Source organism: Epinephelus lanceolatus, chromosome 18 (genome assembly GCF_041903045.1).
Source record: "Epinephelus lanceolatus isolate andai-2023 chromosome 18, ASM4190304v1, whole genome shotgun sequence".
Taxonomy (NCBI): domain Eukaryota; kingdom Metazoa; phylum Chordata; class Actinopteri; order Perciformes; family Serranidae; genus Epinephelus; species Epinephelus lanceolatus.
In genome coordinates, this window is record NC_135751.1 from 41,682,269 (window position 1) to 41,697,091 (window position 14,823).

Below are 14,823 nucleotides of genomic sequence, written 5' to 3' on the forward strand. Positions count from 1 at the left end.
TGAGAACACCAACCAACTCTAGGCAATTAAACAACTTTGGAACAACATGAGTCCCTGATTCACACCAGAGGAGACCACTCTAGGGCTGACAGCAGTCTAACAGATGGATGGTGTCTAACCTGCACGTTTATTTGTAGAAATAGTGAAAAGACAAAACCAAGATACTTCTGTTGACTTTGACTGAAGCGTATGATACATCAGGGTTAATTTAAATGGAGTCTGGTGGGTTTGGTGATGGCAATTTCAAGGCTGTTTCTGGTTAAACAAAAAGAATCTTGCTCTTTAACACAAAGCTCTATCTCTGTAGGGATCCTTTCCAGAATGCTGTCAAACAATCTGAGCCTGTCAGTGACAAAAACAGGGAGTGCATTGCAGACAGTTTTGCCACTGCTGGCTGCAGCGCTCTCTTTCAATACTTGACCAAATGTTGTTCCTATCAGTCACTTAGACACAAAAACATGAGAAAACAGAGCTCAGGTTAAAAAACTAAAGACGTTTCCCTTTAATGTTTCACAACTCAGAAAGATTCTACAAACAGTCGAATAATGTGGCCGACACACTGTATGTGTAAAGACCCTGAATATCTCTCTCTGAAGTAAATTCCATGACTTTCACAGTTCAAATAAATCCATTTCCTCTCACCTTATCTGTCAGAAGATACTGGATGTTTTAAGAAAAAAGATGGTAGTAAACTCAGCTGTGATTAAGGACACTGACCTCCATCCTGCTGCAGCAGAAAACTGAACTGTTCTTTGTGTTAATGTTGTCGCAGGCTTCGCATTGCTACAGACTCTTCACCCTTATTTACTCTACAACTGGTGCTGCTGACGATCCAGCCAGGGTTTATTTAAAGACTAATAAGGATTTATAGTTTGTTCACTTCAACAGTTTACAGCTGCCACTCACACATTGGCTCTACATCAACGGTATTGATAAGCTCGTTCAGTCCAACTCGTCTATTAATGTGGAGTTTTCATGGACGTACTGATCAGTGCTGGGATTACTCTGTCGAAGTGTTCACAGTGATCTGGGCCTCGGTGTGCAGACTGAGTTTTCTTGTTTTGTGGTGCAGTTGGGAATAAATGGAAATGAGGCCAGTCAGAGTCCAAATCTCAATCCAGTGGAGATTTTGTGGCTAGACATGAAGAAGGCGACAGAGTTTGAAGAACGGGGAAAAACTACTTTGACTTAGTGTCTTGTATGACAATAAAAGACTGGGTGAATATGTTTTATAGGTACTGCAACATCAATAGTCCACATCACATTGTGTCAATGTCAAGCAAAATATTTGGCAGGCCACAAAAGTCCTTGACCCAACTCCTGAGGAGGAGAGCAAGGAGTATCTTAGCAGATAGCTCCCATTCACACTGTCATTATACGTCCACTAAAAGTGTTTGTTTTGTCACTGACAGGCTCAGACTGTTATTCCAAGTGTCTGACAACAGAATGCGCCTTTTTCGGGGCAATGGGGGGCGTGAGCAAGTAACACAACGTGTAGCTCAGCGTGTGACGTAAACAGTGACGTGGGAGGGGAAGCCGCAGCTGGTCAGTGCTTAGTTAAGTCGGCCCGTTCTTCACCGTCCCCGTCATCTGACGGTTAATGGCCTCTTCGTTTGCGAGGACAAGGAGGGCGCACAATTCCTTGTCTCCCCAGTTGCTCATCTTTACAGTGTCTGTCAGGTTTGTGTTTCCCTCTTGCTACTAGCTGCTCGCTAATTCCTGCTATCAGCTGTTTCCTGTTTATCCACCGCCAGTGGCTCGCACGTGCGGCGTCATCAACAGCTCCTCCCACAAGTCTTCAACAGCTCCCCCCGTTGCAGAAGGCCGCCTCAGTCTGTTTAAACTAAAGGGGTTCCACCAATATGTCTACCCTATGAGGCGGAAAATTGGGCACCTCGGATCAACTCGCCAATCCGGCTCTGTGTGTCTAAACGCTCGCAGCTTGCCGGCAAAACGACCCAACATTCGCCGAAAATCTGGCAGTGTAAAAGGGGCTAGTGAAATGCAGTAATTCTAAGGGAGCATACTGCTGAATAATAGTAATCTGTGAAGTTACAGTTAAAGACAGTAATTTTACAGGAACTTACTGTTATATCACAGTAATGTAATCAGCTTTAACTGTGAGGTCACAACTAAATATAGCAGTTTACGGTAGAATACTGCTAAATCACAGTAATAAGCAGGTATAACTAATGTGAAATCACAGTATACAGCTGTCATTTCACAGTAATTTACTGTGAAAGTGATGCAACTTGAGTGATGGTTCAAAAACACACATAGATAATGTAATAATTGGGCACGGATGATTCATTGGGCTACTGGCTGATAAGACAAACCTGACCTCGGTGTGGATCTTGTATTTGATTATTTACATGTAATTAGTGACGATCATCTCTGTGTTATATTCTCACTTCACTGAGTTTAATGTTAAGTGACAGGAAAACATGAGCAAACGACGTGGCAGAAAGAGTCCTGAGAGAAATAAAAATCACAGGCATGTGTTTTAATATGCATTTAAAACCTGAACGAGCACAAACATCTATTCTGCATAAATTAAATTAGATGGATTCAAACTGGCTTACAGCAGGAGGAGGATACACTGTTAAAACCCGGCAGCTTCTGTTCCGTGATGTCAACCTCCAAAAGAGCAGAAAACTGTACATACTGTAAGTTCTCTTTTGCATTATGTATAATTAATGTTTGAAGGCAGAAACACTGGTACAATGAGGCAGATGTTTACAGACACAGCTGTTGTATGCAATGGTCCAATGGTCAAGTGATACAGTGCAAAACAAAAAAAAAAGCCGCCCACGCTTAAGTTTGCAGGAGCAAAAAAAAAAAAACAAAACTGCCTTTTTCATGAGGCTGACCTATTTTAAAGCAAAGTGATATCATGCATGTTTTAACAGAAATGTTCTGGTCAAGATGCAGGAGGGAGGAACAAGCGAGGGAGCGCTAATTAAAAGATTCCAAATTGCCCTGCGCTCAACTACCAATTAAATAGGTAATGAAGCCGGCTTCATTATAAAAGTACAACCCAAGGAAAAGAAAATGACGCAGGCGCCGGCACTGCTGCAAAACAACAGAGAGCTGCAGTGGTGTGTTCAGGGTCCTGACGGATGTTCAGTTGTGGTGTGGTGATGAAACTATGGAAAGCTCTTAAGCAGCGTTGTTTTCTCTTCATATTGTTTGTGGATGTATTTTAGGAACTCTGCCTGGTTTGTGTCCCTGCACGGATTTCACCAGCCAACACAGTGGTTGACTTCCCACGCCTGCTCACTGACCACTGCAGTGGAATGAATGGGAAAGAGTTTATTTAAATGGCTGATGTCCATTTGAGTGTCACTGACTGAGATGTAGTGAACTGTAACGATGTTGTTTTATCATGCTGTGATGGAGAATATGTCACGTTACGTTATTTCACCTTGGTTTGGTAATTTATCAGTTAAGTTACAACCTGGGGTGAGCGGTATATAGATTATACTTGATGCATCGTGGCTTGCTTCCCATGGGATATATGAAATGGCTAATTCGCTAACATTAAGTGTAAAATGTCATTTTTTTTTAGCCATCGGGATGAGACTGTGTTTCGGCATCTCACACACCGTGCCACCCATCCAGATCACTTTCTCCTGAGCAGGCAAGGTATGTTTCTCATCTGCCGGGCTCCAGACCGCTACTATCTGGTTGCATTTTGCTACCGTGGAGCACCTCTGCAACGAGCAAACTCATCACATTTAACAGTGCCGTGGTAACAGTTTAACTTAATGAGACTACCTATAGCTTAAGCAGCAGATGTGTGTGTCTTTATACCTGCAGGGCCTCAGACCAGGACTATTTAGAGAAGTTTTGCGACCATGGAGCACCTCTGCCATGTGCAAAATCATCATGTTTAACAGTGCTGTGGTAAAACTTTAACTCAATGAGATTACCTATAGCTTAAGCAGAGGGTATGTGAGTCTTTGTACCTGCATGGCTCCAGACCAGGACTATTTAGAGAAGTTTTGCGACCATGGAGCACCACTGCCATATGCAAAATCATCATGTTTAACAGTGCTGTGGTAAAACTTTAACTCAATGAGATTTCCTATAGCTTAAGCAGAGGGTACGTGAGTCTTTGTACCTGCATGGCTCCAGACCAGGACTATTTAATCACATTTTGTGACCATAGAGCACCACCACCACATGCAAATATCATTAATATATGGACTGAAGAGCTGCTGGTTTGTTTCCAGCTGACAGCGAGCAAATCGCTAAGTTTAATGGCACCGTGGCAACAGTTTAAAAGGTTCACCATACTTTCTTTAACTTTATTATGACAGAAGCTACTTAATTTCACTTTATTGTGACTGTAGTTTATTTAATAATTTTGTATTTTAGTGATCTACAGCACTTAAGAGGACATTTCAAAATATTTAGTTTTATATTGTATGTCGCGACAGTCTTAAGATATTGCCCAGACCTAGTTGAAACATAGAATGAAAAAAAAAGATGGACAAATAACAGCTCCCCAAAGGTGAAACCAAAACATCTCGTTCGCCCCCTGGTGGCTGGATGCAGTATGGGACATTTAATTAGTTGTTTGATGCTCTAAAAAGGGGATTTAATGTCATGATTGACAGCAGTGTGTACTAATCTATGTGCTTGCTATCAATGGTGCTGCTTGCGATTGGTCGGACTGGTGTTTCGGCAGTTTGGGACACCGTTTACATGAGCAGGAAAGAGGGGTTAACCCAGGGACAGCAGAGGTGCAGTGTGAATCGCCCTGTGCTTAGGGCAACCCCAGGTTAGCAGTGTGTGTGTGTGAAGTGGGGCTAACTTAACCGAGGGCTAACCTTAAATATGCAGAATATGCAGTGTGAAAAGTGCTTCACTGTGGTGCCAACGGGAGGTCACACCACCAACCTGTGACTGTTTCCAAACAGCATCAGAGCCTGTTCTTTAAAGTTAAAAGACATCTCTTGTTGACAGTCACTTTGGCTCTGTGGAAATGTGCTCGTTCACCTCGTCGTTGAGTTTTGATTGATGCCAACATCAGTGAATTTAATGATCAGTGCATTAAGTGTAATTACTGCTGAGTGAAGACGAACCTGAACACTCTGACACACCTGCACTCATTCATATGCAACATCACACAAAAAGCAAACAACTAAAAATATAAAACTACAGCTGACTGCGAAGCGCTCGTGGGTGTTCATGTTTTATTCATTCAAAAAAAGATTTCTGAGGGAAGAGTGTTTCTCATCTTCCCCTGTGGACAGATACTGTACGTCTTCTTCCTCTGCTTTATATCACTGTGATTTTTCAGGTGGAAAAATCCTCAGTGAACCCAGAATGCACTCAGTGGCACCAACACACATCTCCTTCTCCACACGTTCACTCACACACACACACTCTCTCAGCATGATTGCAGCAATAGTCTCAGGGAGCCCGATGATGACTCATTCAATGCTCCAATTTCATGTATGTGCACACAGACGCACACAACGAGATAATGAGATCTCATCCAGCTCCTGTTGGCCCCGTATGCCCTCTAATGCGGCAGCAGAACAACTGGGCCACTTAGCAATATACGTGACCACATACACACACTTGAGCGAGCCGTCTGATTGGTCCAAGTAGGTCAGCTCTTCCTAAACATGACTGGGCCACAGAGACGCACACACAGAAACATAAGTGCTGGCACACGAACGAGCTGGCGATCTGATTGGCCGTTGTGGGCTGTGCGTTCTGTACATCACTGCGTATCTGAGCCACAGGTGCCTGGGGAAGGGTGTGCGTTGCCGTAGCAACAGGAAGCAGAGGGCGGGAATAAGTTATGGTGCTGTGATGTGAGGAGACTATCAATGATGGAGGGTAATACATGTGCGACTCCCTCTGACTGACTGAGGGAGGGATGGAGGGAGAGGACAGAGGGTGTCTGAGGTAAGACATTTATGTCAGAGGAGATACATCCATCTTTGTCTCTCTCTGTCCTTCCTCCCACGTCATTCTCTCTGTTTCCCAGTCGCTCCCTCCTCCCACCTCTCCTTCTATTACTCCTCACACTCTCCCTGTGCACTGTCTCTCCCTCGTCTTCCCACTTTGTCAAATACAGAACAGCGTGTGACCAAACTCCCGGATTACATCAGTGGATTACAGCGAGCAGAGTTAATATGCAGCAGCAGTGCCGAGCATCAACAATCGTCCTGTTAAAGCTGCTCCACAGTTACAGTAACTGACGATGATTTTGGACTCGTTATGTCCGCTGTGGAACGCCCTGATGTTCCCGCTGAAACTCCACGCCTCCTCCTGCAAGACAAACTTGAATATTCCAGAACAGTCCCAGTTTCTTTCCTGAGAATTCCAAACATGAAGTCCATCACTGATGCAGTTATTGGGGTTTAATGTGAGAGCGACAACTAGATAACAATACAAATCAGATCAGGGCAAAATAACTTCACTCCAGTTCTCAGCAGCGTGATGGTGACATCACTACCTCCTGAGTCAAATAGCTTTTCAGTAGTGAAGTTAATTAATTGACTGAGTAGCGCAGAAGCTTTTTCCCCCAGGAAAAGCTCCACCCTAAAACTGAGGGTAAGTCATGTGACTGATGCCAGCGCCACACCAAGGCATACAGATGAGGGAAGCACTTCCTGTATGACATCACATACTAATCCTTCAGTTTACTCTGCTTGCTGCTTCGCTATTGGCTTTTCTTGGCAAGACCCGCCCTCCTCTGCCTCTGATTGGCTTTAAAACAGGAGTCCACAATCAAATTGGTGACATCACAGTAACTATTAGGGCTGCACCCTGACAGTCGACCACAAAGCTCATTAGTCGGCAAGATTTCATTGGTCGCTTAGTTGCAGGGAAAAAAAAAAATCAAATGTGAAACTCTATCAGGAGCTGCACCTTGTCAAAATAAATCCAAACCTATATGACTGGACCACGTGTGACTTTACTTTGAAAGGACAGACACAGAAAGTGTCCTCGTCAGGTTAATCTCCAGGGCTGGTACCTGCGGTTATTCCACAGGCTAGTTAATAACATGTCGGGCAGGAAATCCAAAGTGTGGGATCATTTTGAGAAGGTGAAGGACGAACCCAAGGTGATATGTAAACTCATCTTCATTGGTCGACTACAAACATGACGTATCATCTGAAACATGGAAGTAGCTACATGCCCATTAGCCCACAGCGTCATTAACAGGCGGCTCGCTCAGTGTGTGACGTGCACTTGGAGATAAAATATAGGCCTATATTAATGAAGGTTCATTAGTACGGTTTGTATTTCTCTGTAATGTAGCACAGTGTTAACAATGTTACTGAACCTTGTGAGTTGTAATGGAGCCCGATTTTTGTGACGTCACCTTTGTTAAATGCTGCTGTTGTCCCTGGCTTCATATAAGAGAGGAAATTTCGGCTAGCCGCTAAGCTAATTTATACAATCTAAAATGCCATAGGCTTGTGCTAATAACATTAGCATGTTGTATTTGTTTGGAAAACGTGTTTAGTATAAGACAGTTGTTTTGTCAGTGAACCTTGTGAGTTGTAATGGAGCTGAATTATGTAACGTTACCTTTGTTAAATGTTGCTGTTGTCCCTGGCTTCATATGAGCAGAGGAGAAGTCTGCTAGCTGCTAGGCTAATTAATACAATGTAAAATGCCACAGGCTTGTGCTAATAACGTTAGCCTGTTGTATTTGTGGGGAAAATGTGTCCAGATAAAGACAAGTGTTTGTCTGTGAATGCTGCGAGTTATAGTGAAGCTGATTTGTGTTTGAAACTGTCTCTATTAAGCCATGTTTAATGTGTGTTTAATGTGTGTTTAACGTGTGTTTAATGTGTGTTTTGAATCAACTGCACTTTACAGCACTTCACAGAAACCTCAACGCCAACTAGTGTTTCGGAGGTGTAACTGTTGTGCAGCTGTATATTTTCAAACAGGGGAATAAAATCTCTGTCTTTGCATTTTATTTTGATCACAGTCTGTTTTTATAAAACTGCTTGTGACACCTCGAGCCAATTGTGTAGAAAACACTGAGATATAAATTCATGTATCACCAGTGAATACCCAGATACGAGTTTTTGTCCATATCATCCAGCCCTAATCTGAACCAAAGCACCAACAGACAGACCAACATCACCATCCCTGTGTGGGTAAAAATCTACTGTAATGTGTTTAAAGTTTAAAACCTCAGACCACACTGAACACTTTCTCACCTCTCTGTGGACAGACTGAAGACATGACGTCTATCGTAAGAGATAAAATCTCCAAAACCGTTGACCATAAATGTGGGATATGACTTTTTCAGCAGACCAAACCTTGTTTACCGCGAACATGCACCAACTGAAGCATGGCGAGATAAGTTTACGTCTCACCCTCAGTTAGGGATGCTTCCAGCTACAAACTTCCCACAGACTTGCATTTCACGCCAAATCTCTTCAGTATGAGGTTTCTTTGCAAAGACGTGTTTCTGCAGCGCTTAATGACCTTTACTGCAAAGCACTCTTTCCATCTCTCTTAATCTCCTGTCTGTCTCCACTCTGTATCATCTAATAAGGCAGAAATGCCATTTAAATGCCAGTTATGATGCAAAGAACTGAAAAGATAAGAGATGAAAAACAGGAAAACTTTTTTTCTTGTATTCATTCGAGTACAGTAACAAGAGATGAGAGCAAGAGAAGAAGTGGACGAGCCTGCAGAGCCTCTTGTTACTGAGGGGAGGGACAGTGTGAGCAAAGCATGCTGGTAAACAAAATAAAAAGGGAACTCACCGCTGCATTCTTCATGGATCTCCGTGTTTACTCTTCTGACTTTCCGAGGCTCATAGTGCGCTGAGTTAAATCTGCCTGGGACTTCTTTATTCTGTGTGACTTCCCTCCAGAGTCAGAAAAGCCGCTGAGGCTCCCCAGAACTTGCGCCGCTCTGTGGGTAGCTTTACTTCTCTGGAGGCGTCACAGGGTGAAGCTCAAGGCAGGGGGTGCTTCTGAGTCTCTTCTGTGATCTCCGAAGGCCTCTTGGGCAATTGCTGATTTATGCTACTGCTTAGATGGGGAGGCGTGTGTATGATGTGACTTTGCTGAGAAGCATATGAAATGAAGTTGCCTGCCAGGAAGGACTCCTGAGTCTCTCTCTGCTTCTCTGGAGGCCTCCCTGGCTACTGTTGCTATACTCCTGCCTCTAAGGCAAATGGAAGATGCTGAAGTGAGTCGTCTACTGGGTAGATTGAAGCACCAGGCTGGTGAGCATGTGTTTCCTGCTGTGTGTGGACCGAAGCACCAGGATAGTGAACGCTGTTGTTGAAAAGTTCCCTTCAGTAGAAGTCCTTGAGAGTCTGCTGAGGTATATAGTTTCCTGCCAGGTTTATTGTACAGAGGGTGTGTGAGGCTATTGTGAGTGTGTAGCTGCCGCTCTGGCAATATGACACTTTTCCTTGCGGTAATAACGAGCCCGAGCTCCAGGCTACAAGTGTGGATCAGTACGATTTAGGCAGTGAGCAGGTCTGAGCTGGCAGGTGGTAAGAGGTCCAAGGTCATTGCTGGTCGTCACGGTTGCAGTGAAGAGAGCTTCAGAGGCAATACAGGTTGTCATGGTAACAGCAGCGAGAGGTCACAGGTGTGTTTTTGCTCTGTGTTCCAGTCACTGGGTTGGCTGTTTCGGTGGAGGAGGTAGGCAGTGGGAGAGAATCCCTGAGGTAAATGGAGAAATGTTGCACGAAGAGAAGAAGAGGAACAGCTAATAAATTGCTTTCACTTGTTTTGTTTTCTTCCTTTCCTATTTCTGTGGGAGGTAGAGAGCAGAGGAGGTGTTCTCTGATTGGATCGGAGGACGAGGAGAGGACAGCGGGAGGTGAAGTAGTGTTGTATCAGTCTCGACTAGATTCTTCTGTCTTATGTCTTTTTTGAGAGAGAATGCTGGTGGTTTTTCCCAGAGTCCATCTGAAGGAGTCGATGCTCCGCTCTGGCTCCTAACACGCACCGGTAGGTGTCATCAGGGGCTTCACCTGCAGGAGACAACACACAGAGACGGGTTAGAATCTGACCACAGCACATGTATTATTAAAAATATCAGGATGTCCTTCATCAGAGAGTCAGTTTGTGATTTTCACGGACAGAATCTCTGATCGAATATTGGAGCTCAATTTGGTGATTTCAAACTCAGCAAGTTCTTCAGATTTAAGCAGGATTTACACTGCGTCACTCTGCAGTCACACCTCCAGAACACTAGTTGGCGGCGGGTTCTGTGAAGTTTAGTTGATTCAAAACACACAAACACACAATAAACATGGCTTAATAGAGACAACTTCATTATAACTCGCAGCATTTTCCCCACAAATACAACATGCTAACGTTATTAGGATTCCAAAATCCAAAGAACAAAAAGTTTCGGAGTATAATAAAGAGTTTAATGGTGTGTGGACAGTTTTGTTTGCTTTTATCACAACACTACAAAGTTAAAGTACCAAATAATCACCAACAGCCCGGTGAGAAGCCACTTTGAGGCAGCAACATGTTAAACAAATGTTCATTTAGACCTGAAACATTAGGATTAGACTAAACTATACTGCGGTTGAGATTTGTTAAGTTTTAGGAGCAAAGATGACTGCAAAGGTCAGGGAAAGATCATGGTAGGTTAAATAAAACCAATGTTAACTCTATGTAGGGTTCAGGAAGTAAACTGTGTTCTCTGAAGTCAGTCACGTCTTGACGGCCCAATTATCCACTGTGATCGTCTCTCCAAGAGGTTCTGCAGCATTATAACGATGTTGCACCTCTGCTTCTGAGAGATAACCGTCATAATTGCACCACCACTAAAGGTCCCTGTCAAAGAACTGGAACTTTTGGTCCCTTGAGGTATTTTAACTAAAGACCAATGCTGTCATGTCTCCAGTGAGGATGCAGTCTCTGAGCTGCACCCAAACTTTCAGAAAAAAATTGGTGCAAAACTTTCATTTTGCTCAGCAGCCAAATGTTAATGAAAGATCAAATTTTACCAGCCACTCAATAAGCTACCATTGTCTTTTTGAGCTGGTGAGTGAATCAGATCTACCAGCCACTTGTGTATTTGTCCAGCATTTGGCTGGTGGGTGGTGCTAATTTTGTACCCTGCTCACAGATCATCAGATTCTGACCACCAGCGTGCAACTGGACAATCTGCAGCACAGTATGAAGCTGTTGGAAAGGCAGCCCTCGATGGCTGAAACCATGGTGCTCCGTTGGAAAACACTGTGATGCTCTGTTTGCAATGTGAAACACCTGCTAACCCATGTCATGGAGCTCAGGTGTCTCGGGGTCTAGGGTGAGATGAAGTGTAAAGGCATGTCTAGTATGCTTGGGTGGTATCACAGTATTCTATGGTCCTTTCAAATCATGACGGTACGATTTTAAAGACCACCAAAATACAGATGTTCTTCTTTCTATTGAACTGATATGGAAATGCTGTATTGAGGTGACGCAGTTCACAGCACGAACCACCAGAGGTCAGTATCTACTGGTGGAGCAAGCAGCTGAGCTAAGAGAGATGGTGACTGCTGGTGGTGGGGATAATGTTAGAGGACTACCGAGAAGCCGGCCAGCTACAGTAGAGAGACACAGTGAGGTAAAACCACGTGTACAGCCAGATTATTTACACATCTAACTCTGAGAAGTTTATTTTGACCAGACCAGAGTTGGTGATTATTGGAACAACAGAAGGACGGTTTTGGTGAGTTTCATCTAGTTTCCGTCCAGTTTGAGCAAAGAGGGTTTTACAATGAGTTCACAAGGCGATTAAGCTCGTCTTAGTTTGGCAAAAGAGAGACTTGAATTCAGGTCATATACCGTGATATACCATAAAGCCCAGTGAAATGCCAGGAAGGTATAAAGGTATGAAAAATAAATAGCACCCAAGCCTAATGTCGAACTGGGAGGAGAACCCCAGGCAGACACAACACATCGAATGGGATTACATATCCAAACTTACCTGGGACCATCAGGTGACCCCAGGAGGATACTTTGCTACCCCTGTTCATTTCCTCGCTTATATAAAAGACTTCATCAGTCCTGATCGACCGGAGGAGGGTCCCAGGCATTTAAAGCCTCCCTTCATTTTACAAATATTTTTAAGAATAACAGGACCCTACAGAGGTTAAATCTTGGATGTGCAGTTTATTTTCATTTTCATTGGGTAAAAATCCCATAATAAACTCAGAGCATATTGTAATTCAAGTGAGAACTAGACTTCTGCAGCTCCTCTTGGCTCAGTTTTCAGGCTTTAGAAAATCTCGCCAGTGACAGATTCTTTGGCAAATCACTTCAAAGAGACGGCGTTCCTACTGGCTACTCTACAGATGCAGATGTGCCTGCACGTCCCTTCAGATTGTGAAAGTCTGAATCAACGGAGGAGAATCCTGCAGAGAAAGTTGCTGTTCCAGCATTTGGAACGACTGCCGACACTGCAAAGCAAAGATAGACTGATCAAAAAGAGAGTCTGTGGGTGCTCTAAGCCCTAGAGTGGTCTGCTTTGGTCTGAATCAGGGACTCATGTTGTTCCAAAGTTGTATAATTGCCTAGAGTTGGTTCGTGTTCTCACGGCAGCATTTACAAGAGGACCAGATCAAATGCCTTGTGTGAGAAAGCTGCTCTTGATTGGTCAGAATTTCCATGTGGGAAAAATCCAGGAAGTAAAGCAAACGTTGAAGAAGAGTACACTTGCAAGATAAATGTGACACTTTCTAATGTCACAATGGAGGGACAACTACGCAGGTTGATTTTAGCGCTGCTCATCGTGGACTATATTGCTGTCATTGTTCATTTTAGTCAAAGCATACAGTTTGAAAACGAGGCGCGGCTCCAACTAGAAAACAATGTTTTGATGCATTGGATGTGCTGAATGTGCATATTAAGGCAGTACAGGAGGAGGTGCACATTAATAATCCTCCAGGACTGTAACATGCTCATGTTTAACCCAAACAATGTGTCATGTGACTGCAGTTGCTTCACATCCAGGTCGGAACACCTTCTCACCACAAACCAACCGCACCAGAGTTCCTTTGGAACCGGACCAAGACCACCTCTTCAAGAAGGTCTCAGTCTGGTTGTTTTGGTGTGTTCACACCTGCACAAATGAACCGCACTGAGGGGGCAAATGAAGTTGAGTTCAACTGAACCCTACCAAACAGGGCAGGTGTGAAAGTACCTTGACACTGAACAAAATAATCCACGTCAATATCAGCAAGAAGTTTCAGAAGTGGAGAGAAGATGTTGCTAATAGTTCAGCCTTCTGCTAACCAGAGCCAAGTGCTCAAAGCTGTGGCTTCAGCTTCACATTTATGTAGCTAACGTTAACTAGAGCCTTGAACCACAGTGTGTCGTCCGCCTCACTCCCTGCCACTACAGACCACCTCACCAGGAGTAAAGCCAGCAGCACTTTAGGAGTTGGCCCCTAAATCAACAACCACAGCAACTCAAATCCAGCCAGCACAAACCTCAGCTCCACAGACTCTCCCGCCAAATCAGCAAACTTCCTGCTGCAGCTGTTACACAGGTTGGACCCGGCGCTGCTGCTTGCCACCAGCCTGCAGTGACACCCAGCCATGGGGGTTTGCCCTAGTTGAATTCAAGCCACCAAATAGGAGGTTGGTCTCCTGAGCTGCTGTCAGCTCTCCTCCCGGGAAGGAGTCCACAGTGGCGGGGAGTGAGGTGGAGGGACTGTGGGGTGTCTAGCAGCTAATCCATGTCTCATTAGTGGTCTGATAAACTGAGACAGAGCAGGGCAAGGAGGGGCTGAGAGAATGAGCTGTGTGCACCTGTACAACAAAACAGATGAAATGAATCAATGTATGGGAAACACTGAGTTACTGTCGTCTGGTGGGAGGGGCTTAGGACAGACAGGACAGGGCTGCAGGTTTATGCCTCCTCCAGCTATAAATAACTTCCAGTCAACCAGAACTGAAGAGGCCTTTTGGATGAGAGGCGGAACTCGTCCAGGTGCCCTCGATTTAGCCCGTCTAGATTCGCTACCACTTTGAGCCGAAGCCAGAAAAAAGACAGATGGAAGTTTAAAAAAACAACAGTTACCAAGCAGCAACACAGGGCAGAGGCATGATGCAATGCATAATGCAAGAGGAGAGGTTGGATGTTAAGAAAGTCGTTTCTATTTTTCTGAGTCATGACAGGGCCGAGGGTTTGTTCTTACCCAGTGTTATTTGGTATTTTTCTCCTGTAATTACGGACACAGCGGTAAGGTTCAGCGCATCAGGAGTGGCGAAGCACTTACTGCGTGGATCACGAAAATACTCCTAATCATAGTTAAGAACATCTGTCAAGCCGTGATGGCTCTTGGTCGCAATTAGGTGCAGACAAATGGAAGATATCTTCTGTGCCATGTACGAGTTGTCAAAGACATGCTGGCACAAGAAAAGTGATTCAGACGTGGGAACAAAACTGAAGCAGCAGCGTGCAATGATGTTGTGTTTCTGCATGTCACAGAGGCTCCGCAGCGCTGACAGAAGCCAATAACAAAATGCACAGAGTTCATTCTGAAATAACAAAAGCCACAGTACTTGTTCAGTATGCAAAGCAGCTACTGGGTGGAAATCTATTGTTGGCAACCCACATTTGAAGGCACACAATGTACAGACGCACACACACATTCCCTGTTAATCTTCCTCCATCTGTGCAAGCTGCTCTTGGGTTGGGTCTCTGTCACACACACATACATCTCTTTGTGTGGGTCCTTTCTTATACAGACAAACACATATGTTCATGCTCAAGACACACACGAACACGCACAAGTGGAGGCTCCACTGCTCTGTTAAGTGGTGGCGACCGATGCTCCATCAGAGTCAAGGTCTGTCCT

The 14,823-nt window shown here is 44.3% G+C and overlaps 1 protein-coding gene across 3 annotated transcripts in view; it reads right to left on the reverse strand.

Annotated features, from left to right (window-relative positions):
* Positions 1 to 14,823, reverse strand: part of LOC117268254 (thyroid hormone receptor alpha) — a 177,382-nt gene that overhangs the window by 93,556 nt on the left and 69,003 nt on the right. For all 3 annotated transcript variants that reach the window (XM_033644538.2, XM_033644536.2, XM_033644537.2), the window contains one exon: positions 8,760 to 9,988. The gene's annotated coding sequence lies outside the window, so the exon portion shown is untranslated. The remainder of the gene's footprint in view (positions 1 to 8,759; positions 9,989 to 14,823) is intronic.